The sequence below is a fragment of the Lichenostomus cassidix genome, chromosome 5 (assembly GCF_008360975.1).
Source record: "Lichenostomus cassidix isolate B80296 chromosome 5, HeHo_3.0, whole genome shotgun sequence".
In the NCBI taxonomy this organism is placed as follows: Eukaryota; Metazoa; Chordata; class Aves; order Passeriformes; family Meliphagidae; genus Lichenostomus; species Lichenostomus cassidix.
Window position 1 is genome coordinate 11,644,137 of NC_139486.1, and position 27,411 is coordinate 11,671,547.

Sequence of the window (27,411 nt, forward strand, 5' to 3'; positions counted from 1 at the left end):
AGACAGCTCTCCCTCATTGTTTGATGATTCCAGCATATACTTAGATCGCAGGAGACTCAGGTTCAGCCATCAGGTCTGACCCATCGTCATTTATATTCCAGCAATGTGACATAAACACTTGCTTATCCTGACAAGAACAGAAGAAATCATTCCAGATTACAAGCTTCTGAAAAACTTTGCTTTCCCACAACAGTATCTTTCAAATAAATTGGCATTTTCTGACAGAAAACCCCAACATATCAGTTGTTGAAAGCACTTCTGACCGATGCTAATCCCACTGTCCCTGCTCAGGTACAGCCTGGAGCAGCCTGCAAACCCATGTTGGGACTCAGCTGGGCAGTGTATTTTGCTGTTTTCCCCATAACCTCTCCACGCCGTGCACAGCACCCTTTGCTCCGGGCTGTGCTGCTGCCCGGCTCCCGAGTGTCCCCAGGCAGCCCAGCCCCACAACGAGGTGTGAAATCCAGTGGCTTCTGTCCCCACTGCAGCCAGAGAGGCAAGCTGTGTCCCCATCCACCACCACTTCCCCATTCACAGCCTGGCTGTAATTTTAGCTCTCTTGCTGCTGTTAAGCAATCACGCTGCTGCTGCTGCAGAGCCTCTGTCAGCACTTTAAACACCTGCCTGTGCCCCGAGGAGCTCAGCCTGCTCTCTCCTAGCGGGGACTGAGTGCTGGAGATGTCCTGGCACAGCCACACACCACCATACAGCATCTCTAGGAGTGGGCACTAAATAGGAGCAACAGTGCTGCTGACGAGCTGTGCTCGTGACACTCCCTTAAACTCATTACGAGAGACAATTATCCTGGACAAAGCACTGATCTAATTAGCCTAGATAAAGCCCATTGATAAAGCAGGGTGCCTACCCTACTCCTCGGGCCCAAGCAGAGTTGGATGACACGGCAGGTCAGGTAGACCTAACTTTCCATGGTGAGTTGAAGGACTGAGAAGAGGGATCACTGTGCTCACTGCACTCCATCACTGCAGCTGGGCAGAGCCACGGGCCCCTCAGGTGTGCTGCCACACTGCCAGGACACTCCCACGACAGGGCTCTGGGATGCCACATGTCCTGGTCCTGCCTTGCTTGGCTTGCCGTGCAACAGCACCCTGGCAGAGAGAGGGAGCACACCCCACTAAGGCAGGGTTTGCATACAGTGTCACAAAGACTGCTTTCAGGCAGTTTGCCTCACTCCTGTTAAATATTAACTTGAAATACAAAGAGTTTTAGAGAGTGTTGCTCACAGGCTGGGTGCCTCGGCAGCATTTTTAAACAGAGTACATTAAACACCTATAACATCATTTACACATGGACCAAACTTCTCCTCTGAGAACTGCAAAAAGCTTTATCAGCCTTAATTAACCCTCGTCAATGCTGTGAGGCAGAAGTGCCTCGATTTCACCCATGCCATGTCTGCACAAATAAAATTTGGTTGCATCAATTTACCTACAGGTGAGATTTGCTACTGACAAAGTCAAAACTATGCAAAAGGTCACCTAAGGCATTCTTACTCTGATGCAGACTAAATTTGGTTTGTCCTGAGGCAGGTAGAGTGCAGGGAAAGGAGCATTTCCAGCTGGGTGCCAGAAAACCTTCTCTACCTCCCTTCCTTGTCCCTTGGTGACCAACAGTGCTGTAGGTTTGTAGCAGAGTAAAGGAAAACACATCCTTTTAAAATCATCCCCAGCAATGTTTTACACAACCTCAGTTTACCTTATACTGCACTGGACAAGGAGCAGTGTCTGTCAGGTACCAACTCTCAGCTGAATTCAAGAAATTCCCGTCTTAGAAGCTATTAAAAGCACCATGCCCAAGATTGCAACTGCTTTGCTTTTATCTTTTACCTCTAGATTACTTTAATCTGACATGAAACAGGCCCTGCTTGAAGTGAAATAAGGGTGTGAGCACAGGGGGTCTGCATGAAGTCTGTTCATTTGAACTAAAAACTGATTTAACATTCACTGCTGAAACTTTCTGATGCAGATAAGATTTAAGGACAGTGACAGAGCAGGAAAAACAAGCCTCGTATTCAACATGGGAGTGCCCTACCCTTGCTTTAGCTCACACCTCCTGCAAGTACGTATGTACAGGTGTGTATGCTGTGCACAGTCCTTTTTTTACTGTTTTGTTTGTTTTTTAGGAAAAATCAGCAGATGGAATTGCAGGGGTCCCCACGTGCACAACCACACAGCTGTGCATGTGCACTGAGCAGGATGGAAGATGTGAGATCCAGAGGGGAGTTACCAAATAGAAAGGCCATGCAAAGATCCAGGAAGATGATTAGAAAGAAACCATCTTCAATTCACCAGAAGTGCTACTGAGCACACCAGCATGAAACCAGTGTGCCTTTGACTCAATTGCTAAAGCTGTTAATTCAATTATTTTGCATAAAATATGATGGCACTTGTTTGATCCTGGCTGTTTATTCATCATGGCACTGGCACAGCATTTGATAATTTTTCATGCGGGTGTCTTGGGTGAGCTGGTGGAGAAAAACTCTTTTTTTTTCATTCTGAATGCAATACAGATGAGGCAGTGCTAAAGCAGCTCCTGCAGCAAGCAACTCCACTCTGACAGCAGGGGTCATAGTAAATATGTGAAGGACATGGCTCAGCTGCATTTATCTCAGCAACAGTGCCTCAGCTCAGCAGCACAGCTTGGGTTAGCTTTCACATAAAAAACAGCATAACCAGCTTTAACAAAGGTTTAAAAATACACATAGGTGACTGTGTAAACAGGAAACCTTTCACAGTGAGGTGGCTCCAGGGCTATTGGGGTCAGCATGCAGCCAAGAGTGCAGCCTGGAGTGGTGGGAATGCATCCCCATAGTTAGGGCAAGCAACAGGGGGGAACCCATGTGTTGTGGTATGGGACTCCCTGCATTTTATCTGCTGACTGATTCACACAAAATATAAGAACTGTGTAAGAACTGGGGATTATTTTCCTCTCAGCAGCTCAGATCTAGCTGGAAAAACAAAACACACACTGATCTACAATAGCATGAGCTTGTTGGGGTATGGGAAGGTGGGCAAGGAAAGCTGCAGTTTTGCCTGGGCAGGGAAAGAGGATGAATCTTGGTTCCGCACTTCCCAGGGAAGTGCTTTGAGCACCAGACCTGCAGGATGGCAGGCAAAGGGAAGGTGATGGCTTATCCAACTGGATCAGGCCCCAGTGCATGTGCCTGGACAGGACCCGACCTGTGCAGTGCTGGCTCTCCAAGAAACACAGAGAAATTCTGGCAAGACGAATGCAGGAAACCTCCATGCAGGACAGTAAAAGATGGCACTGGAGCGTCCCAGGGGGATTCTGTTTACTGTGCTGAGCTCTGAGCAAAAGAGAACCAATTCAGTGACAGCTCAATTATGCACTAATGAAATCGAGGTGGGCAAGGCAGCACCTGCCAGGCAGTTCCGAGTGGGGACACTGCCAGCACCTCCCTCCTTGGCAGGGCTGGTGCAGGGCTCCGATGCTTTTAGAGAAGCAGCCTTGTTTCCACAGGCAGTTTCATGATAAGTAAGCATCCAACTTAGTTGATGACCAATTGCTTTTGCTAGGGGAGCTGCCCCTAGAGGTATTTTACTTTTTTTTATTACCAAAAAAAAAACCAAACCCAAAGCAAAACAAAAAGCATAATTGAATTTCTAAGGGTGTGATTCCAATATTGGTGGCCTTACAAACACACTGAGGGAAGATGATGGGAGAAGACGTCAATCAGCACTGGAAGTAAAAAACTAATCTATAAAATTCAGGACCATGAGATTAGCATAAAAAAAACCCCGAAGTAAATTAACCCCACAATTATTACTACCACGTAAACAAGCCCCCAAGCACTTCTATTCCCTCCCTTTTCTGATTGCTTTTCAGAATGTGCATCAAGCCTATTTTCCTGAACATCCAGGACTGAAACTTTTCAATAAAGGTAAAGATTAGCTCATAATCTTGTGCCTCTAGGCAGTAATGGAGCTTTAAGAAAAACACCAAATGCCATCAGAATCTCATTAAAATCGAAAGCATGGGCCATCCTGAGAAGCTGGCACCTCCCCACCACTGTGTGGGTGTTCAGTTAATGCTGGATGCCCCAAAGAAGCTGAGAGTGTAAATCAATCTAAAGGTATGGTTTATATTGCAAAGATATTTTCCTGAACTTGGTTTTAACGAGGATATGAATTGTTTCACTCCAGCATCAGTTTGCCAGGTGCTGTCCCAACAGAGACAGGGACATCAGCAATGCTGGCCTCGTGCTCTGCAGTAGGAGCATTGCTGAGCTCAGAAAGAACTTTCCCTTGGAACTCTCAAGCCCCACATATCTGTTCTGTGAAATATAAACTGAGTATCACTGAGTATTTGCTTTTTGCTAAGTGTGACTGTGTGTGTTTTCTGCACCCAAATAGGTGCATACACCTGTTTATGCCCACTTCACACTTACACTTCTTTACATCAAATAATAAAGCAGGGATTTTGGGGTTTTTTGGGACAAACTGAATCTCTGAAAATCTCCAAAGTCACAGCAAAAAAGAACCCAGCCACTGGCACAGACAGCAGTTCAATCAGCTGATATTTACACATGTAGCTGGTCAAACATCATCTCTAGTTTTGCTTAACTACATGCTTTATAACACATTAGATCAGAAATGTATATATATGTATCCATTGCATCATGGTGCAGCACCCAAGGCACCAAGAGCACCATGGTCTATTCTTGGCCCATCTCCACATACAACCTTGCAAGGCAAGGCTCTCTGTTTTCATCTCCTTCCTGTTTCACTATGGGTTTGACAGTAACCAGGGCAGCCTTTTCCATTCGTGGAGAACAGCAGATACGTGCATTGAAGCACCATGTGCACATAGAAAACACTATACTATAAACACATTTTTTGCATCTAGTTAATGGTCAAGATGCAGACAAGATCCATTTTACCAAGAGTCAAACTCCAACACTGCTGTCAGACAACTATGATGGGTACCTGTACCTGGATAGAGTACTGAACAGAAGAGGACTTTTCTATAAAACACAACTAAATGGATATACATTTTGGGATTTATGAAAAAAAAAACCCACATGCAAAAATATTATTATAAATAGGTAGGACTCTTTGATAATTAAGTCACAGTCTAATACATTCATCAGATAAACAAAATATTGAAATACAGCATCTGGTCCCATTCACACTTTCACCCAAACCCAAGCTATCTGCTTAAGAGAAGTCCCAGAGTAAACCCACTCATCTCTGCACATCCTCATTTCCAGAAGAACTAACAGGAATTGACAATCACAGGCAGGTCATTATGAAGAAAAAAAAAAATTAGGCAAATATCCCATTAACTACAGCAGGTATAAGATGTTGCCCTTGTTCATATTTGTTTTTTAAAACCACTATCTATTCCATGAGTACAGATGCTATTCCGTATCAAGTAAAGACAGAAGCAATCCAAAACATTGATTCAGAAGTCATCATCCCACATTCTCGCTGTAATGACTTCTCCTGATTTAATAGCCCTGACTAACACCAGCATCTCCTCAGCCTCATGGGTCATTTCTCTCAAATATTATCTCAGCCTCCTACTGCCCACCTGCCAGAATTAAAAGCAAATTAAAGACAAACGATCCATCAACGAGCTACAACGGCAGGTGGTTTCCCAGCCCAACAGGATGGCAGCACAGAACATCTCCATGCAAAGACTGGAGCCAGCATCCCTTCCCCCTTCCCACAGGAGCTTGGCATGCAAAGGGACAGGACATGCAAGGTGGCAGGGAGGCTTCCATCACCTACAAGACATTCGGCACAGGATGATGCAGTCACAGTGGCAGAGGCAGAAGCAGTGCCAGATCCATTCCCTGCTGACCATAGTATGGCCGCAGCCTGCCCAGCGCACTGCCCGCGGCACTCTCCTCATGCCCGGCACTCCCTGCCGCAGGCCAGGTTACACCAGGTGTAATCAATCCCCTGCCACAGCAGCACGGTGGGCCCAGCCACTTAAATATTTCATTGGACCCTTTTCCTCGCCTATCACAACACTTCGGGGTGACTGAAGCCAGACTTCATTGTCTGGACTTTCACATAATACCGTGGAAGTAAGAAAGAAATTGCATTTTCTGCCTTCCGCCCCAATCAGACCTCCCTATGTTTGCCTATATGCAAGTAATTACACAAAAGGCAAAGTATGAATAACCAGAAAGTTCAGTTGTCCTGGGTCAAAAAATGGCTGCAATTGAACATGCAGGATCAAGTTCACTGGCAGTGTAGCTTCTGAAGTCAAAGAGGTGCAGTGATAAATGTTGAGGACTAGTCTTAAAAGGTAAGTGTGCCAAGCTAACTTCAGAAATATGTACATGTGGCTTAAAATCCTCATCTACTATTAAATTTTCAGTACTCTTTATCATCCCATCATTCCTGATCTCCTCTGATCCCAACACTTCACCCTTTTTACTTTGCCTGCTAATTACCTTCCTCTTCTATATTTAAGTGTGGCAGGTCTTCCAGAGCCAACCCAGTCGAAGTCAGTGGAGAGTTTGTATGAGGAGGCTAAACAGAATATTTTTTTGCTGTCCATCTCTGCCTTGATCCATTTCTTCCCCTTCTCCTTGCCTTTGCATTATTCTGTCTGCAGGGGACTTCACACAGGCAAATGCTCTACTCCTCAAGCAAATTCATAGCTTCAGTGGCACTCCTCTGATTTAGGTCAATTAGTATTTTGACCCACTGAACTCAGCAGGTAAGTTTTTTATCTAATACCTGATTTTTAGAATATGCTGAATAAAAGCTCTAAGTTTTTGTAAGTTACCTATGGTTATACCAGGTGAAACCCAGGTAGAACAAGTTCGTAATTAGCAATGTATCAGAGCCACTCCTATCCTTCTCAGACAATACTTATTCATCATAACTGAGAAGTTGCTCACACTCTATGAACCTGCCTCCCACAACATTCTCAGAATGATTGATGTGTAGATATTCTAATAGTAAAGCTGCTTATCATATGTTTTCTAATGCTTGCTGCTATGAATTATTTATGTCCCATTATACGTCTACAATATCAATACCTCTCAGGTATTCCCCACTATCAGATGGAGCAAAACAAGCATTAAGTAATCAATATCTGAGACAGCAAAAACTCTGTTAATAGCAAACTATCTTTTTCACTATGGCACACAGATGGTCTAAACTCTACCTGTATATGCGCATTGTTTTCTGCCTGCTGGCTTAAAAAGCCATTAGAGGCACATCAGGAACAAAAGTATTAAATTCAAACCCGAGTGTAAATTCAGAGTCTCACAGCCATAAATGCCAATGGTTTCATGTAATTGCATTCTGAGCATTTAAGAAGATTCAGGAATATATTTAAATGAACAAAAATGGTATTAAAATTGTAAAATTGTAGGTCATGTTTTATATTCAGGACTCCAGATTTCCTAGAGAACACAGTATCATCAAACCACTGCATTCTCTGTTTTGAAGGCACTTCAAATCCTTTTTGTTCTGTGCTTTCTTCCTGTATCTCACACTGACAGACTGAAGAGAAACAACTGGCTGATGCAGAATATCAGCTCAGATCTCCGAAGTGCTCACTTATCCTGCAAGATCATTGGAACCGCCCGCTTTTTCAAAAGAAAACAGTTTTACACAAATGTAGGCAATGTAAAACACTGTATCAAACTAATGACAGAATCTGTAAACCCAGAGAGTACCGCTTAATTCTATCATAAGAATGCATCTAACACTTTCAGTGACTTATTTGGCTGAGACTATGTTACCCCATATTTTCTTTATTATTGTCTTACACACCTATCTCTTATACAGGCAGGTTGTGGTTTCTACAGGGTTAAATATGGTCATGACTAATAAACATTTGAAAAACCTCCTTCAAGGCCAAACAGCATCTCAGAGACTCTCAAACTGACCTAATAGAGATTAACAAATTCCTACAAATCCTTCGGCAGACTTACCACCTGCACAGCAAACTCCGTGCCAACAGTCTGCCATGGAGCCAGAAAACCAGTGAGTGGGTGTGATAACTCCTTCCTCCACCCCAACTCCACCCTCCTCCCTAAAATTAACATAATATTTTTAAATAGCTCATTCAAACACAATGTGGGGCAGCAGAGCCAAGGCCACCATGTAGCTGAGTAAATGGCAGAGCAGAAGAGCTCATGTGGGCTGGGAACAGCTTCTCTCAGGGACTCCACCATCACTTCTGCCTCTGAAATAAAGATAGGTATCCTCAAACCCCACTAGCAAGAGACTGACTCCTTGAAAGTGGAAATAGCAGCATGGCCCACAGGAAAAACAGTTAAAGACCCTGAGAAGGCAGTTTCCCCAGAGAGTATGATGCAAGCCAACACCTCTGCTTTGGATAAACAACGTTGTGACTCGCTGGACACAATCAGCGTTCATCCAACTTTGCGGGAAAAAAAATTTGGTGTGGCCAAAAACATTGTGAAAATACTTTTTTAACACCTGCAATGGGGTTCCTAAGCTCTGGTACATGAGCCACCAGCTGCATGCAAGGGATATCACTTAAAAGGAATATTCTATCGTGCACTGCTGGGCATAAACCCCCCCTGAAATCTTTTAAATTCTTATTAGCATTATTTGACCTTCACAAAGGTTACAGGTGAGCCTGCCTGTGGCAGCACAGATGATTCCTGAATGAGGACCACTTGCAGATGCTGTACACCTAAAGAGATTTTAAGCAACAATTCAACTGACCACCTCTTACTCCTGGCAGATAAAAAACCCTTGACCTCGTTTTGAGCATGAACCAATACCACCTGGCTGGAAGGCAAGCACTACCCCAGCTAACTGCTCCTGTAATCCTTGCAACAGGAAATCAATTGTGCAAATAGCATTTTGACAAATATAAATCATTACTGACAAAAAGGCTGACAAATCCCTCTTGATGCCCAGCGCTTACCTGGTGCAGCAGTCCGCTGGAAGGAGATTGCTATAAAAATGCTTCCTTTTTAAACAGAAGTTGGAAAACACTTATTCCACAATCTGCAGCAGTGAAAATAAAGGGCAGCTCTGATCCTGCAAGTGGTAACAGGCAGGCAGGTGACTCTCCTACATGAAGCCTTTTGCAGGAAGGCTGTAATTATCTGGTTGAGCACCTACTGATTGTATCTGGAGACTGTGCGCATAGGAACCAATATGCAGTTGATAGAACTCATGTCATTTCACTTTCTGTACATTTTGTCCTTAATTGAAAAGGTTGCTTTCCTTTTTTTATTCCTAATATCTATTATCCATGCTTGAGGAGGCACTTAACAGCACATTAGACAGCTAAGAACCCAGAGGCCGTGCCAAAACTGAAATAACACTATGAAATAAATTGAGTGCTTGGTTTCATTTTAGTAGTGTCTTTATCAACTGGCACTCTGAGGTTTGTATTTTAGAGGGCTCTGGAAAACACTCAAAAAGGAGAACAATGAACTTTTAAGTCCTCAGCCAGACAAAACATTCTAAAAAAGCCATTGTCATGTCATTGACCAGATCTTTATAGTTCTTAGAATGGAAACTTGTTTTTCTAATTAAGGGTCAGTGTTTTGTTATACCTGTAGAAGCTGTTTACACTGAACCAGTATTAACTTTTTATATTGCCTTTCTCCACTCTCAACCTCCATTTCCACCATCAATTCCAAAAGACTCCTGGGTATTGTGCCTAGGAGAGATGAAGTGTTTCCCAGTAGCACACAATGCTTGAGGGATGGCTGCTATTCCCCAGACAACACATCCACATACCTTAGCAATTAAGTTGGAGTAAGTCTGTATGGAGCAGATTTAAGACCTGGAAGAAAGCAGCCTGCTCATCTCCACATTTTGTCTCTGGAGCTGCTCCCTGCATGGAGACTTGGCTGAATCTATGCCAAGCCAGGACCCTTAAACTGATGGATCCTCTCCTGAATTTCAGTACCTGAAGTACAACCACAAGTGAGTGAGCCCAGGCTAGGAATACAGCCTGTAACCTTCAGTTCTTGCATGGACAGCCTGGATTCAGGTGCCTCAATCAAGACTTGCCTGTGGGAACGAGAAGACCCACCTGGCACAGCATCTATTTCAGAATTAGCCCCTAACACATATTTCCAGGTACAAACAATTTTAAATGGGATGCAAGACTGAAAGTTTCTGCCAATAAATAGAGAGCAAGAAGCATTCCAGGCAAATGCAAGTCTCACGGATTAAGCCCAGAAAAACCCTGTCAACTCAAGTAAAAATTACAGTTATCAGAAAATTATCTGCATTGGAGCATCTTATACTGATGCCATTCTCTAATAATATGCTCTGATTAAATCATGTCAGTGTTTGTGGTACTAAATTAAATGATATTTAAAAGACATGCTTACACTTTGCATATCTTTTCTTTGCAGGGCAGTGCTAAGAGCAGAATAGCTGCACAGGAATGATGAAGGCTGGTAAGTCAGTCATTTCTCATGACAGTTGCCCCACTTACAAGTTATTTAAGCTGCTGTCTGCCAGTAGCCTGTAGTATGGTAACAATTGAATAGTCACTAGTAACATACCTATATTACAGTATATTGCTTTTTAAATTGCCTTCTACAAAAAATTTTCAATCAATTTAACTGATGGGGAAATTTGAAGTGTGCTACACTGCTATTAGCATCATTTGGTATAAAGGAAGTGCAGGCATGCATTTGATACTTCTCAGAGGGCTCGACTTTAATTAATTTAAACTTGCAAATTGATTATGATTCACTTGAAAATGCATTCTGTTCCCTGAGAGTATGAACAGGCACTTCTTGGGAAACCATGATGAACTTCTCCTATGATGCAGAAAGCCTGAGACCCACGAAAAAGTCCTAAACTCCTGTGTAGAGACTAGCAATTGAAAGTTCTTCAGCTTTGCAAACTTCTAATTTCATCACCACCCCCCTCAGTTATTGGTGTCAATCTAAAGAGGGATGAATCCTCCCTGGCCATGTGTCTTTTTGCTGATTTCAGGAGAAGCCTGGGTGAGACTCAGTCCTATAAATACAGCTGGGATGAGTCCAATCCTAAGAGACTAAGCCATAAACTCTACCAAATTACCCTTGGATTCAGGGAGGGTTTGGAAAACAGAATACCACGCTTGTCTTGGCTCAGCATTCTGCTCACCGCTGGTGACTCACGTTGGGTGTGCCACAGAGAGCCTTGCAGGGGGCATGGCAGGCAAAGTCTCCTCGCAGTGAGTAACATGACACCTCTTTGGCTCTGCCTGACCACCCATAATGGCACCTCTTCTGATAAATCAGGCTTTTCCCCTCTCATCCCCCAGAATGAGGAGTTTATTCATTACTGAGCTTGGCTGACCAGCTTTCTGTCCTACTATCTGTCTCATTATTGAAAGGAGGCTGGCGAGGTAAGTGGTTGCGAGACAACTGTGACACAGAGCACGTATCTTTTCTCCCAGCATAGAGAAAAAGGACTTCCCAGAATGTGAGTTAAATATAGCTGGTTTGCCTTAAAGGGTGTATTCACTTTGAAACACAGAAAACAAGTCTCAGCTGCCACCTGTAATATGATGGGCATCTTTAGGAGCCTGCTCTCTGCCAAAATACTTAATTCCCTGCTCTTTTTTTTCCTTAAATTTTTCACCATTTCAAATTGTAGATGCTTTTCAGCATGTCATGAGAAGCTTTGGGGAAGAGAGGGCAGATACAACCCTTCTAAGTTACATTAAAACCAGCCTTTTTTCAGACCAGAGAGTCTCTTCAAGGTTATTTCTTGAAATCTATTGCAGTCCGCTTTTATTCCCACATTTCTTACACTGGTGGTGTTTCAGCTCCCCAGCATCCTCTTTTAGCCCTGCTCTGTGCCTGTGTCCCAGGTGGAGGGCAGGCTGGCCACATTCCACCCAGTGCTGAGATGACTGGACAGTCTGGTTTGGGTATCAGCATCAGCAAGGTAGGTCCCTGAGCCTGGTGCTTTCAGAGCAAGGTGTATCCTTGTATTTTATTTACCAGTGACGGTAATGAGCCAGTTGGGAAAACTTACCTGGGGAAGTAGTAGATTCTATGCCTTCACTTAGCAAAACCTTTGTGGTCAGATACCACAGGTTTGAACTCAGAGGTTACAGTGGATGGCTTTAATGATCTCTTCTGACTCTGAAATTCTAGGAATCCAGCATCATTGCTTATCAGCTTCTTTACACCAAAGATCTGCTTGACTGTTCTGGGAACCCATTAAAGATTAAAAGCTTGCCAAGCTGAGAAAATTACCGTGATATTTCCAGCTGCTTTCCCCAGAATGTTACATTAATCCTTCCCCTGGCCCTGAGCAAGCTTTGCCACTTTTCTTTTGAGCAGCTTGACAAAGGAGCATGGTTGGACTTTTCCTCTCTGCGGCTCTGTAAGGGTTCCCCCCTCCCCATAAGTCTGCACACAGGTATTGCCAAGCCACCTAAGGATTTGGGAAGCTTTCCTTGCTGTTCCCTGGCATGGGTATAAGGATTTCTTTGGAAGTTGGGAAGCCAGCACCACAATTCACACTGATGACCAAGCAGAGCCTACCAGCAGATTTAAGTGATAGCCTACATAAGAACTACTCAGAACATCATTCATCATAAAGCTGAAAACCTAGCAGTGTCCTGCACTTCTGCATACAGCAGTGACAAACAGGAGACAGGGCTTGCTGTCTGGCTGCCAAGGATGGGAGCTGGCTGGACACCCCCTCTCTGCCCCCAGAACAAGCCCACCCGAGCACCCGAGAAACGTGAGCAACTCTGCATCGTGCTGATGGAGTTCTTAATCTACGTGTCACCCAAGCTGAACTGCAAACCACGGCTGCCTGCCCTAGTTATCAAATGACCTGAAATTCAGCACGATCATCTGCCATAACAGCTGGTTCACTGACGATGAGAGAAACTCCTGCCTGGCTGCTGAACCAGAGCCAGCAGCAGGAGCCCAGGACCCAGCAGACACAGCCTCCCACACCGAGATGCTGCTCCCATCCCCCTGCATGGCACGGCCTCAAAATGTCTTGTGTTCTTCGAATTCTGCACGCTGACTCCTTTCTCTGTGCATTTTATTTTTCATCTGTATCGTTAAAAAGAGATTTCAGAGATCCAGTACTTCAAAGAGGGGAAAAATAATGAAACATCCTTCCCAAGGAATGAAAATGAAGGTAAGGTTGGATCTTGTCAGTTTTCTTTCTTTCTACTTAGGGTGCTTCATAAATAATAAACAGCACTAGCAAATTTCCTTCTTTTTACAGTAGCAACCTATATAGGAACATAGTACCAAACATGAAAATGATTGTACGAGTAAGACTTAAGTGCTCAACACAGGGAAAGTTAGGGAGCTAAATAACTTTGACAGATGTTATAAAGTTTTTTTTAGAAATTACTTATGTTCAAACGCTGATACTTTTTGAAGTTGCTTTGATGTACACCAAATTATATTCTTCTATTCCACTGACAAAAAAAAAATCCTAATCACATATCAATAAAATTTTAGTTTTATTAACGTGGAAGTTTAATATTAGTGATACTTACTACTCCTTAAGAATGAAATAAGCAGAATTAAATGTTTGTAGTATATCTTAAGACAGTTGCTTTTGAACTTCTTCCCCAAATAGAAACAAAGAGTCAAAGCTGTTATTGATGACCAGCCCCTCAGCTGGAACTCAAATGCTACTTCACTGAACCCAATGGACATAATTTCCTGCTAAATTGGATCTAAAAGATGATGTTTTCTGTGTGGATCTGTCCTCTTAGGTAAATATGTTTTCCCATTCCCTTGCTGGAAAGGGAAATGAGGACTGCACATGTTCATAGTGTTCTGTGCCTCCTAGAAAGTCCAATAGGCTCACATTGCTAATGTTGTGCCTAAGAAGCATCTGTCTGATTTTCACACATGAAACTGGTTGTAGCTGTTGCTAGAGCTCATATGTGCATGAGCAAGAACAAGGTTTGGACTGAACATATGTCTTCTTCCCTGTGTTTACTTCAAGGTAGGCTTCAGAATCCTTTCTGTAAGTGTGAATTCAACCATGAATATTGATTAGGGACACACGGAAAGAATCTGAAATCGTATGGCACCAAGGCTTTAGCTAAAGTATGCATGAACAAGCAAAGTAGCTAATATTAAATGTATGCTTATATTTTTCTTGTTCTGCAGCCTTGTCTGCACATCAATGTGAATTAAACAAATTGAAACCCCACATTCGGCAGCATCAAATCTAATTGCACTACAAAGTGTTTCCCTAACGAATTTCAGTTTTCATATTTTGTCCTAAGTAGTAGTATCATGCTTCTGAATGCATGTTTGACTTCAGTTTACTAATATATATGGGTATATATGGGTATATAGGGCTAATTCATATTAAGACAGTTATTTTGGCTAATTTATGAGAAAAGACTATGAAAATAAAATTATCTGTATTAAATTTACTTGTGGGCTACTGTCCATAATGCCTTGATTTTATTTGTTGATGCTGTTTGCCAGGTACTGACAAATGCATGAATGGAGTTTCTCCCTGTCCTAGACAGATCATGATCTAGGCAAGTAAGTCTCCATCTCCTAAAAATGGGACTCCCTTAGTGAGACAGGGACACCCTCCAGCCCTACTCCCATTAGCTGAGATCTCCCATCAGCCAGAAGGGGAGGAGGAGGAGCACTGCCAGTCCCACGCCTTGTGGTGTCCTGAGCCTTGATCTGTGATTCATACACACAAAACACAGCAAGGATGGCTCAGTGAAAACAAAAACCAGGAATCTTCCCACTGGGACTGGCCGTGTGCTTTTGCAAACAAAGTAGAATTCCTGTCTCTACCACGATCCTTGTTTTCATCTCATGGAAGAAGGCAGTGGTTAAGACATTTTATTTAATAGCCATGTGGTTGCCTGATTAGGGATGATAGGCTTCAAGTGGCAGGTGGACCCAATTTTGCAAAGTGCTGAGCTCTGTGTAAGAGATACCAACATGCCACCCCTCCTGGCATTACAAGGAGCCAAGAGCACATTCCTGAGGTGTGTTGAAGTCAGCACCTCCTGTATCAATTCCACCACACGTCCTCCTTGCTATTCAGCTAAATTCTATCTGGAATTTTTCTAATATCTGGAGGATGCTGCTCAAGAGCCTTTTTTAAAGCCCCTCTTTCATTCATTCCCTGTGCTGGAGCAGGGGCAGGACAGTTGATACTGGACAATTTAAAGTGAAGGTTTATATTACGTTTGCACCATCTTGGGCCGTTTTCTAGACCCCTTCTTTCATAGGTGAAGCCAAATCAGCATGATTTTGCCTTAGGAACTTTTAAAAAATGTGCTTTTTTAGGCTGGTAATAATAATACAACTAAGTTTATCATAAAGCTTCCTGCAACAGAGTCTTACTCAGCCACACACAATCTTGAAAGTGTTGCTCTGAGAACTACAGACAGGCTTCTTGGGAAATGCCAGAGGAGGTGTTTGGCTTTCATCTGTAATGCAACACACAGCTAATTAAATGCTTTGCTATTAATAGTATCCTATGTTTGAGGAGATAAGCTCAATTACTTATGTAATTTAAGTGGAGTTCTGCAGACATGTTGGCATATTCCTGGTAGCTAAACAACTTTTGTTTAACAATACATTTCGCTCTCCTTTGTATTTCTATAGTTTAGATGTATCATTAATGAACATAAAATGTCACTGATGGAAAGAAATAAACAAATCTGACATTTCTTAGCTAAAGCTCCATTACTACATTGAAAATAACCATCAGGTCAATACGATAATGGCAGACACTCATCACACAAAAACCTCAAGAAAAGTCAGTGGAAATTCTCCTATTGACTTAAGGAGAAACTAGACAACATCTAAAATCGTTGTCATCATGTAATCCATGGACCACACAATGCTGTGAAATTCAGTGCTTTTGACACATAATCATCAACAATTTGACAGTGAGCAGGAAAACTAGAAGGCACTTTTCCAGATTCTTTGGGAAATACACAGTTTTCCCAGTGTCACAGCTGTTCTTATATTAAGATATTGGACTTCTTACCCTTCACACTCCGTACTCTCAGAAAGCACAACGTTGATTTGGAGCTATAGAACACAACCTAAATTAAAAGAAAAATGTGTTGTTCATGGAGCAATAATGCCATTTGTTTCATCTCCTTAGGGCATGCTTACCCAACTCAGCAGGGCCATGCAAGAAAACTGCAGACACAGTGCCATGATCAAGGGAGGGGATTCTTCCCCTCTACTCTGCTCTTGTGAGATTCTACCCAGAGTACTGTGTCCAGCTCTGGAGCCCTTAGCACATGAAAGACATGGACCTGTTGGAGTGAGCCCAGAGGAGGCCATGAGGATGCTCAGAGGGCTGGAGCACCTCTCTATAACAACAAGCTGAGACAGTTGGGGTTGTTCAGCCTGGAGAAGAGAACATGCTGGGGAAACCTTATAGCACCTTCCAGTGCCTAAAGAGAGCCTACAAGAAATATGGAGAGGGACTTTTTACAAGGGCACATAGTGACAAGATAAGGGTAAAAGATGAAGGAGGATAGGTTTAGATAAGATGTTAGGTAGACATTCTTTACTCTGAGGGTGATGAGGCACTGGAACAGGTTGTGCAGAGAAGCTGTGGATGCTCCATTCCTGGAAGTGTTTAAGGCTAGGCTGGATGGAGCCCTGAGCAATCTGGGATAGTGGAAGGTGTCCCTGCTAATGACAGCGGGGTTAGAACAAGATGATCTTTGTGGTGCCTTCCATCCCAGGCCATTCTATGATTCTGTGATCCACTGGAGGGTGATGAAGATGACTGGAGGCTGCAAATGACACGTGAGGAAGGGGCATCTTGCTTGGCTCAGAGAAAGGAAGGCTGAGGACCAATCTCACTGTGGTGCCAACATCCAACTGGTTCATGAAAGGCACAGACAGGAAAAAGGGTCTGGTCACCTGGAGAAGTTTCTAGCCGTGGTGATTCTCAAAACTCACAGGGTCAAGGCCCTGAGCAACCTGATCAAATTTTGAATTTAGCCTTGCTTTAAATAGGTGCTTGGACTAGATGTTCTCCAGAGATCCCTAAATAACTCTCCCTGAAGACACTGGGGAAATTAAGGAAGAAGGTACCACTGGTGTCCACAGCATACGGAGAGCAAATAAAGGAACTTCATCTGACCATGGCTTTTATTGCAAAATTACTTATCTATTAATGGCCTGGGGTTCACTGAGAAGTTTCTAGATTTTATTTAAGGTAGTTATTTCAAATATAATTCACATTTAATACCTAAGTATACTTAATAATCTCCTAAATGCTTGCCTGAAATTGAGCTCTGCTGTAACAGATGATCTTGTATGAAACAAGGAACCAAAAAGCAAAAGAAGGATGCTGACTTAGTATTAAAATTTCTTGCAGCACCAAGCCCCTAAAAGACACAATGCTACTCTACACACTACAGCAAAATAGTCCAAGCCAAAAGATTTATGTTCATTCAATAATAAGTAATTTCACAAGACTGTGAGAACTCAGGAACTTTGGCCTTGAACACTGCAGACTTCCAAATTTCCAAGTGAGGTTAAGTGAGCTAAATGATGAGAACTCCTCTAGTGCTACTTTACTCTTTGTGTGTCAAGGAAGAGCTGTTCTAAGTTGTGATTTATCTTGTAATTAAAAGGGGGGGTTGGTACAGATAAGGGCTTGTGCTTCAAAATAACACTCTAATTTGGAAAGGAAAAGAAAAATGCAGAACTAAAATGGATGGTGGTAAGAAAAGGAATAAAGATACTGAAAACCCAAGACAGCCAGTGGCCTAATGAAACTTGACTTTGAGCTGCATAAATACACACAGCTATAGCTTCTTTCAGAATTTAGGAAAATGCCCTGAGCACATGAAATGTGGCTGTTACCATGGCAATTTGCATACAGACACACATCAGACAAATCCTGTAACTCTCTTCCATTTTAAACTACCAACTGAAAATACAAGATCAGGTACAAAGAACAAACCTCTTGCCCACACTGGTGAGAGATTATTCATGTTATTCCACCAGGGTCAGCTCATGGCCTGTGACGAGTGACCACCCTCCATGGCATAGGGCTTTACTCTCTGGGAGCAGCTGGTTGCTCTGTTACCTCTGCTCTGCCTGTTAAAAAATGTGTGTAAGGAGAGTAGTGCATACACACATCCCTTCCTCTGAGGGATGTGACTGAATACAACACAGAGCTGCTCCTTCTACCCCTGCCACCTCTCTGCATGACATCCTGTTCCGTGGTGATGTACAGCAGCTCCTGTAAGCCTGTGCACTGCACTGCCATCCCCAGGACCCAGCACTGCTCACCACATTAGCTACCTGGCATGGGAAGATCAACTGTTGGTGTTTTGTGCCTGCCTGGATGCCCAGAGTGCCCAGCCTTGCCCAATCCCTGCCCTGTTTGGGGCCTAGATGTGACCAGCTATGAGCATCCCTGCACCAGCAGGTGTGTACCAGGTCTGACTAGGGTGGATTAATTTTCTTCATCGCATCTCATAGGGTGCCATGCTTTGGATTTGTGTCTAAAACAGTGATGGTAAGACACCAAAGCGTGTTATACTCCTTTTCAATTTCCAAAATTGGGAAAGATTAGGGAAAACTAGGAAAGTTAGAGAAAGGGCAGACAGGGTAAAGGGAGGCTGAAAAGGCAGAGGGACCTTCTTGCCCTACACCACTCCTCTTGCATGTCATCCCAGCTGACTGGAGAACATTGCTGCCTGTTTGAAGGTGAACTGAGGTTGAGGAAAGCATGTGCCTGCTCATGGAAGGGACATAGGCTCTAGAGCCAAGGATGGTGGCAGCAGAGGGAACAGGCATCCACCACCTCATCTAGCAGGTGATGATGCTCCAGTGATTTGGGTTGTTTGGGAGCCTGCCTGGATGTGCTGCTGGCATTGCTGGAGTCCAGGCAGATCAGCCCTGAACACCCCCAGCAGCCCTGTGAGAGCTTCAGAGAGCGTGCGTGAGAAAGGCTCTGACTCAGGGACAACAAAAGAAGAAAGAGTCAATACATCTGGACATGCTCTGAAAAGGCAAAAGAAAAAAAAAAAGAAAATATGTTGTTCTCAGGTCTATGGCCAGAGGGAAAGTAAGGAGAAAAATGGTGAATGAGTCACAGCTCTCAGCTGTCAGAGCCATTAATAGAGAGAGACACAGGATGGGTGAGGGGTTGTGCTGGAGAGAGTGCCTGGGTGCTGCAGATGGGAACTGTGGCTGCACTCGGCTCTCAAGGGCATCCTTCCTGGAGGTCTTTCTTCCTGATGGATAAATACTCTGCACAGGGCTGTCATACTTGAGGAGCTTGACATCCTCAAGAATAAACAAAGGTGCTTTTGACTGAAGATGGCAATGACAAGAAGTATCGAATGACAAGGAAAGTCAGGATCAAAAGTCCCCTTGATGATAAAGGTCTCTCCCTGTCAGAGATCACACTCTCCTCAGCAACACCCACAACTGCTGAGGCTACAATTTCACTCTAAATAAAACACTTTTATAAACTACTTCTCACCTGTGATAATGCAGCCATGGCCTGAATGGCACAGGTCATGGCAGGAGTGTGCTGTACAGACCTGCTAGAGACAAGGCTTGTCTCCTTCCTGCCCTGGGGGTTTAGAAAACTTGGGACAGAAACTGGGAGCTCAGTGAGTCCTCTCCAACCTCCTGATGCCAACACTTTGCTCATCTGCACTGCAATACTGCAACACCACTTGGGATCCTACCTGGACAAGCAGGTGAGCACATGTTTAAACATAAACCTCTGAGCCATCACTTTTGACAGCTGGACTGGTCATGGCCAAACCCCACCAGCTCCAGGCTGAACCTGGGCTGCAGGGAATAGACAGAACTGATGCATTGCAACAGCAGACCTGGAGGAATCATTGTATTGTGTTCCCACTGTAACAGCTGAAAATAGTTAATTTTCAGAATATGGATATGTGAATGACTTCATGCTGCTTCTGTGCCAATGCACAAGGTGTTCTGTCAGACTTTCTCCACCTGCCATCTCTTAGTGTCCTAAAAAAGGATGAAATGAAAACAGGATTTTTTTCCCCCTCAGGCTCTTTACAGTTCATAAGGAATCTTCCAGTATCACTTAGCAAATGAAATTATACTTTCTTCCCCCCCCAAACCCTCCTTCAATTGTGAACTTTAATTCAAATAAAACTTGGCAGAATAATAAATCTATTTAAATGTTGTATTTTTGTCTGAAACATCTAGTATTTCATGCAGTGCTTTTAGGATGATTGTACTGAAAGAGTGGAGACCAAAACCCACCCTTTTGTCATTGAAAAGGTTTGATTTGGACCAGCTGCATACACTTCTGGTTCCTGACTAACTGATGTACTTTGCTTGTGTTCTCCGTAACAAATAAAAAATTAAAAAAAAAATCAATCACAACAATGAGAAATCAGGACAATCCACAGGGCAGGCACTTTGGTTTCTCTTCTGAGATCAACAGAGACAGATTTTTGGATGTACACTCTGGACCAGGCAGGGGCAGACAGAGAGCCAGTACTCACAGGCTCTAAAAAGGGCAGACAGGTTTTGAAGGACATGGAACACTTTTGACTCCCTGAGGCAGCACAAAGTGCTGAGCTGCTCATACTTTCTCAAATGGCTGCACAGCCATCACTTGCTCACTCCTGGACTGGAATTCTGTCCAACTGGAATGTCAACAAGGGAAAAAAGGATGAAAAAAACAAGAAAAGTGCCTCCTGCTAGTCCCCTCAGCAGCTCATCACTCTATCCCATACAACCTGACACACTTAACCAATACTCTACACAGACATGACCGAGCTTTCTTTAAGTGGCACCACAGACTAAAGATCCTCAGTTCTCAAGAAAGCACCAGGAGGAAAAATGCTGCTGGAGGCCACAGCAGGTCTGCTGCATTTTTGTTACAAAAATATAAGAATATTCTAATAAACCAGTTATTAAATACAACTTTTCACATTAAACTTGCAATATGCACTTGTTCTAAGATGGCACAACAAACCACCACCAATCCTCTTTGCTGAAATATGCCATCCCTTGTGTCTGGATTTTCTCAGGAAAAAAATAAGAGAAATAAGCATAAATACCACACTTTACAACTGGAAAATAAAACAAAATATATGTAATTGCACATCTGCTTTCTTTTATGCTGAAATTCATTTTCTAATGGCTCTATGAATCTCTTCACATAGCTCAATTGTAAGAGAAAGGTGGAGGTGACCAGATAGGTCAGCTGAGTTAGCAAGTGGAGAAAACCTCTCATGCAGGAAGCTTTAACACAGGTTGTTCAGAAGAAAAACCTGCACGCCATGATCCTCTCAGGCTCTACTCTCACTGCTCAATAGGCATAAATTGTATTTTATAAACCTGTTAGTCTCAACAGATTTGCACCAAATGTGTAAATCAGAGGTGACTGCACAAGGTCAGTGCACTGTACAAAGGCCATTTAAGAGAAGCAGACCTGCAAGAGTTACAACATACAGCATCTGAGATTCACACATGAAAAAAGTTGCAATTTTATTTCTGGCAATAATGCAACAATTCAGAATTAAGATTAATTAACTTCTTCTGGATGTACAAATATTCTATCCCGCTGTGGTCCCTTCCAACCTTACCCATTCTGTGCTTCTGTCATTCTGTGATCCCCTCTTTCAATCCACCCAGTGAAGGTACTGACATCTGCTTTAGCAAACATGTAGCTGTCTAATTATTAGTTATCATTACTATATTTTAAATAACAACAGTTTAACTATATAAACAGGGGAGGGCTACATGCAGTTCTTTTTAGTTTGAAAAAGTGGCACTGAAAAACCCAAACCAACCATCCAAGGCAGGGCTTGGTACCACTGAGTGCCTTATAAACACCATTATTCACATATTTTTCAAATTCCAGTAAGTAACTTGGCTGATGGCAGCCCAAATCACCCCTTCCAGAAGATGCAGCTGAGCCAGCTGGACTGGTATTTTATAAAAAGCTTCCCAAGTGGCAATGTGAACTGAGACATTGACTTAAGCAATCAGACATAGTGTCCAAATGAGATGCTGGGGAAAAGCTGACCTAAACACAGACCCAGTGAATCCCAGTGTGACCAGGGACATCCTGTGGGATGAAGAACACTCTGGTGAAAGAGTGGGATCTCACCTCAAATCTGTCACAAAACTTCACATCTCCTGAGGCTGGTTTGCATCTCTGCTCACACAAGTGGTAACAAGAACAAGGCACCCAAGCTCCCCTTGACCACAAATCCTGGGATCAGGCAGATCAGAGCCTGAGGCAGGAGATGGCTTTACCCACAGCCCATGTCACCCATCTGCCTGGCACCACGGTGTGAATCACGCCTGTCTGCAATCAAAGATTTGCTAAGCAGAGCTTGAAATACCAATGTGATACATCAAACTTCACAGCTTCCATGTTCAATATCACTTTGCAAAGGGCAGTGCCTATTGAAAGTTAGGAAAGTGGCCATCCCAGATGGGGAGTGGACACAGGGGAACAGCAAAGAGCATGGGGCTCCCCAGCAACTACCACACCAAAACCACAGAGACTCTTTTTGACCTCTGCAGCAATACTTAGCTGGTGAGATGTGAAGGGTTTGTTTACTCTTCACCTGTTTTAGCAAAGCAGTTCTGAGGTCCAAGTGTGAAGGTGTCTCTGAACAGCACAATGGGCTGCTGGTGTCACTGCCATCAACAAAAGGTGGGCAGGTATTTACGTTTTACCATTTGGGCCAAAGTAATACATGTTCAAATCACAGAGAGGAAATTGTAAGATGTAGAACAAAAAATTGGAATAGACCCCTTTTAAACCTAGGGACACCAGGGGCACCAAATATTCACGCCTTCTGTACTAACATGTTATTAAAACACATTATTAGAGATAAATGCTACTTTATATTTAATAACTGGTTTGCTTTTTTCAGCATATTCTAGTACACAAGTTTTGTCAAAACTTGTTTGCTTTTGAAGGCTGTCCCTTAAAAGAAATTTTAAAAATAAATTGTCTTTTGCAATCTTGGCATGAACAATTCTGTTAGAATTTTTATATATATACATTTCTAGATATATGCTGGGCTACACTGGAAGAGAATAATTATGATAATTATTTCTTCTCTGTATGTTTGGGCTTACCAGCTCAACATTCCTTTTCCTCAATATCTGGTGAAATCTCCCTTGCTATAGCCCTCTAGTAAATATTCATGGTAGCAGCACATCTCCTTCCAGGATCAAATATAGCAAGGATAGGAGACCAGGCAAGAGCAATTCAGTGGAAGAATTGAGCCATGGAATACCTTTAAGACAGTTGTTCTATTTTTAATCAATCATCTTAGCTGAGATGAAAAATTGTGAAAGCAGCCATGAATAACACCTCAAGGAAATTTGGGGGAACAGACTTGCAATATTATGAAAAAGTGATACACTGACACTTTAAATAGAAATGTTGTGAAGTAGCAGGGTCACAACAGTCTCTTACAGTCAGAACCAAAACAGCCCTGACTGTGTCCATAAATCCTGCAGTAACTCACATTTGAGGATATGGGAGCATTTTATCTCCTTTTCTAACTAGCACGTTTTACTGGAGAGAGCTAACCTCGCTCTGAAATACCATGAAGCCCATTTCATACCATCAGCACATCCCATTACCCTCCAGCTAAACATTATCTTCACATTTTAATAATTCTCGATGAGAAGTCCAACAGCTGAAAATCCACTTCCTTCACAGAAATTTTCTTTCCTTACCAAAGTATTGCATGAAATAGCTTTTCCCTCAAAATGCTTCCTCAGAAAATCCTCCTGCAGAAGAGGAGGCTGAACTGGGCACAGATCAGGAGAGGCTCTGAATCCTGCAAAGCACCACTTGTACCTGGTACTTAGCAGCTCAGTGCTCTCAGTGAATCCTGGAATAGGTTGCCTGGAGGAGCTGTGGATGTCCCATCATTGGAAGTGTTCAAGGTCAGGTTCAATGGTGCTTTGAGCAAACCGAACTAAGGAAAGGTCATAGAATCACAATATCATTTAGCTTGGAAAAGACCCTGTCGTGGCTGCAGCTGGGATAATTTTCTTCCTAGTAGCTGGTGCAGTGCTGTGTTTTAGATTCAGTAGGAGAATAATGTGGATAACCCAGATATTTTGGCTGTTGCTGAGCAGTGCTTACCCTATGTCAAGGACTTTCTAGTTTCCCATGCTCTGACAGTGAGGAGATGCACAAGAAGCTGGGAGGGAGCATGGCCAGGACAGCTGATCCAAACTGGCCAAAGGGATATTCCACAGCACAGAGTGTCATGGTCAGTACATAAACTGGGGCAGTTGGACTGGGAGGGGCCAGCTGCTGCTCCCAAAGTACCTTCATATGCAAACTGTGACTCTATGAATAAAAGTAGTGTATGTTTGTATATTGCAACACAATAATTGCAACAAATTTGTTCTGCACATTTTCAGGAAGAAATTTACCAATGTTTTTTGTACTCCTGGCATGGATGATCACTTTGCAGAAGGCTGGTGTGCTGGTTCCAGCTGCAACAGGGTTAATTTTCTTCACAGTAGCTAGTGTGGGGTTGTATTTCGGATTTGTGCTGGAAATTTTGTTGGTGATATGGGGACATTTCAGTAACATTAAAGGATAGGCATCTCTGCTTTGTCTTACCAATTGTAAACTTTATTCCCTATGGAGTCAGAATGACCTTTAATTTCTTTGAAATAAAAATCTGTGCAAATATGGTGAGTAATTTGCATATACAATGGACATCTATTTTTATGTCCATTCCAAATATGAAAGGATATTAATGTATTGGAGTAGGCACTTCCATCTGATAATGTAAAATTTCACTGCAATTCGGCATAGAAATCCATCAGAAAATCTCATAACTCTCATAACTGCTATCTGTGTTTAATTCACACAGGGAATGGCCTAAAACCTTAATCTGACATGCAAATGAACATAAATCCCTGCATAATACTCTCTCTACACAGTCATCATTGTAAACGTGCCCTCATCTTTACTACCCCAAAATAAAAGATCTATTCTGACAAGACAAAGCCCTGCTGATAACTTCTGGAAGTCAGTTAATGAAAGACTTTAATGAAAGTCAGTGTCATGACAAAGGGCTTCTTTCCCTCTGCAAGGCATGTCAAGCCCACAAGGTGCAGCTGTTAGCCCTCTTCTAGAGACAGTTTCGTGCCAAGGGTTCCTGGCTATTACATTGTTTGGCCATAGTCCTATGATTTTGGGGATTTAATTCTTATTCCATGTCCTATGTGCCCTGTACATGGAGCTCTAAGAAAATGCACCACCTGATTGGTTCCCAAAGCATCTCCTTTCAGGAGAACTGCATATGCTGTAAAACTGTACCATCCCAAATGAGCTGGTTTTGGGGTTTTTTTGGGGTTTTTTTTGTTTTTGTTTGGTTTGGTTTTTCTGGTTTTGTGGCTTTTGTTTTGTTTTTTGTTGCTGTTTGTTTGTCTTGTTTTGTGGATTGTTTGTTTTGTTTTGGGTTTTTTTTGTTTGTTTGTTTTGGGATTTTTTTATGCTGTGCACAAAGAAGCCAGCACAGACACCATGCTTCACCCTATGAGCAGGTCAGATTTTGGGTTTGCTCTTTTTTGAACATAAGTTCTTGATAATACAACCAGAATGCTTAAGTAAAAGCACTGGAAGACTATTCCACTGCTGACAGGGGGAAAAAGAGATTGATTTAAATTGTCTCCAGCCAACCACCCCTGTTGATAAACCCACTGCAGAGGACAAATCCTGAACAACTTGGGCCAGGGAGGCAGGAACCCTAGAGACTACTAGAGTTCATTCCTAAATGCTCTCATATCAACAGGAACTTGCATGAGGGGAAAACCATGCTTCAGCTGAAGAAACTAAAGAAACTAAGATTTAACTGTAATGTCTGTAGGCACTGAGCTCAGTGAGGAGACTGAAACGTGGTGAGGAAAGCCCAATGAAAAACATTTTAAAATCTCCAAGCAAGGTTAAACTGGAAGAAATAAAACCACCTAATTTTAAAGCACATATATACAGAAGATATGATCAATTTCTCAGTGTTGCAGAACAGTTAAAATGAGACCCAAAAATTGCTTGATTAGCACAACAGACACTTTCAGGATCATGTGCTGTGATAAAAAAACCCAAATACCCTTCTGTATCTATTTCTCATGTAATATGAGAAAATACCAGTTTAATTTATGTAGTGTGAAAGCTGACAATATGTTTTGCAGTTTTGTTTAAATAGCTAATGTTCTCACATTAGCTGTAAATTAATTTTGACACTAAAAATACATGTAATAAAAATAATGTGAAATCCAGTAATTCAAGATGCTGCTGACCAGGACTCATTGCTGTTTCTAGTGCAGCCATGAAAGATGAACTTTTGGTAGAATTTTGTGGTTTAATTAATTAATCTAATTTAAAGACAATTTTTGCATTTGCACAGAAATGTATGGAGGTTTGACTCTCATTAAAAGATATTCCTTTTCTTTAAAAATATCGCGTTTCCTCTCATCTTTAAAAATAAAACGGGTCTTTTTACAGGTTTGTAATTTGCCATGAATTTGAGCCTCAAAATGGAAACACAGAAGAAAGTTTAGCCTGAATTTATCTTTATTTTAAATCACAAAGCTGGGGTTTTGTCACTGCCTTCAAGGTAACCAAATTTACATCATGTGCATTTGAAAACAAAAAGTGAACCAAAAGGTAATTTCAGAATGAAAGATACGTGCTTCGTCTTCTCAGGGAGGTTGAAAGCTCTATTTTGATTTTAGTAAAATCAAAAATACAACCAAATGTAACACATTTCTGGGAAAAGAAATTTGGTTTCCATTAAAAGTACCTTGATGTGGACCCTTGGTGTGGACCTCTCCGTGAGTTCCCCAGGCTTGAGGCACCTTAAGAATGCTCCAGAAGAAACACCCAGTTTGTGTGTCTGATCTGTAATTTCACTTCAGAAGCTGAAAGGACACTACAGTGAAATGTGTAAGCCATGGTGGTGAAATGTGTGAGAAAACCTGCCTGCAAAGCAGACTCTGGTGCAGCTTCTGCATCCTTAGCCCCCACTGATGCACCCAACACACTGACCTTTACAGCATGACCAAGGACACAGCTCTGCACATTGAGGTTTTAGCAATAGTTTCTTACTGAACCAGTGCAAAAATAGCTTCCCTGTGTGTTACAGCTTGCTGACCAAAGCTCCTGCCCCCAACTCAACAGCTCAATTTGGTGGCTGTCTGCCTCTACAATGTTCTGCACCATTTGCAGCGTCAGGGAAAACATTATTTAAAAATACGGTGGTGTTGAAAGATCTAACTGCAATATAATGTGATGTAAGACAAGAAGTATATACAGTATGACCCTCGTTAGGCAATTTCTGGACACACCAGTAAACTCTGATAAGCAAAAAGAGGTGATTTGGGGGTGCACTCTCAGGCTGATGAGATAATGTAAAGCCACCCAGGGGCAATCTCATCTGTATGAAAAT

General features: G+C 42.6%; 1 protein-coding gene and 2 long non-coding RNA genes across 6 annotated transcripts in view; 2 read left to right on the forward strand and 1 right to left on the reverse strand.

The window, feature by feature from the left end:
- EVL (Enah/Vasp-like) overlaps positions 1–27,411 on the reverse strand; it is a 145,360-nt gene that overhangs the window by 22,459 nt on the left and 95,490 nt on the right. The gene's annotated exons all lie outside the window — the stretch shown is intronic.
- Positions 5,900–9,459, forward strand: LOC146435956 (uncharacterized). The gene is made up of 3 exons (XR_014852461.1): positions 5,900–6,294; positions 6,607–6,711; positions 7,505–9,459. It is a non-coding gene; the product is annotated as an uncharacterized LOC146435956 (long non-coding RNA).
- Positions 12,774–18,579, forward strand: LOC146435957 (uncharacterized). Its single transcript, XR_014852462.1, has 4 exons — positions 12,774–13,117; positions 13,738–13,940; positions 14,435–14,494; positions 16,092–18,579. It is a non-coding gene; the product is annotated as an uncharacterized LOC146435957 (long non-coding RNA).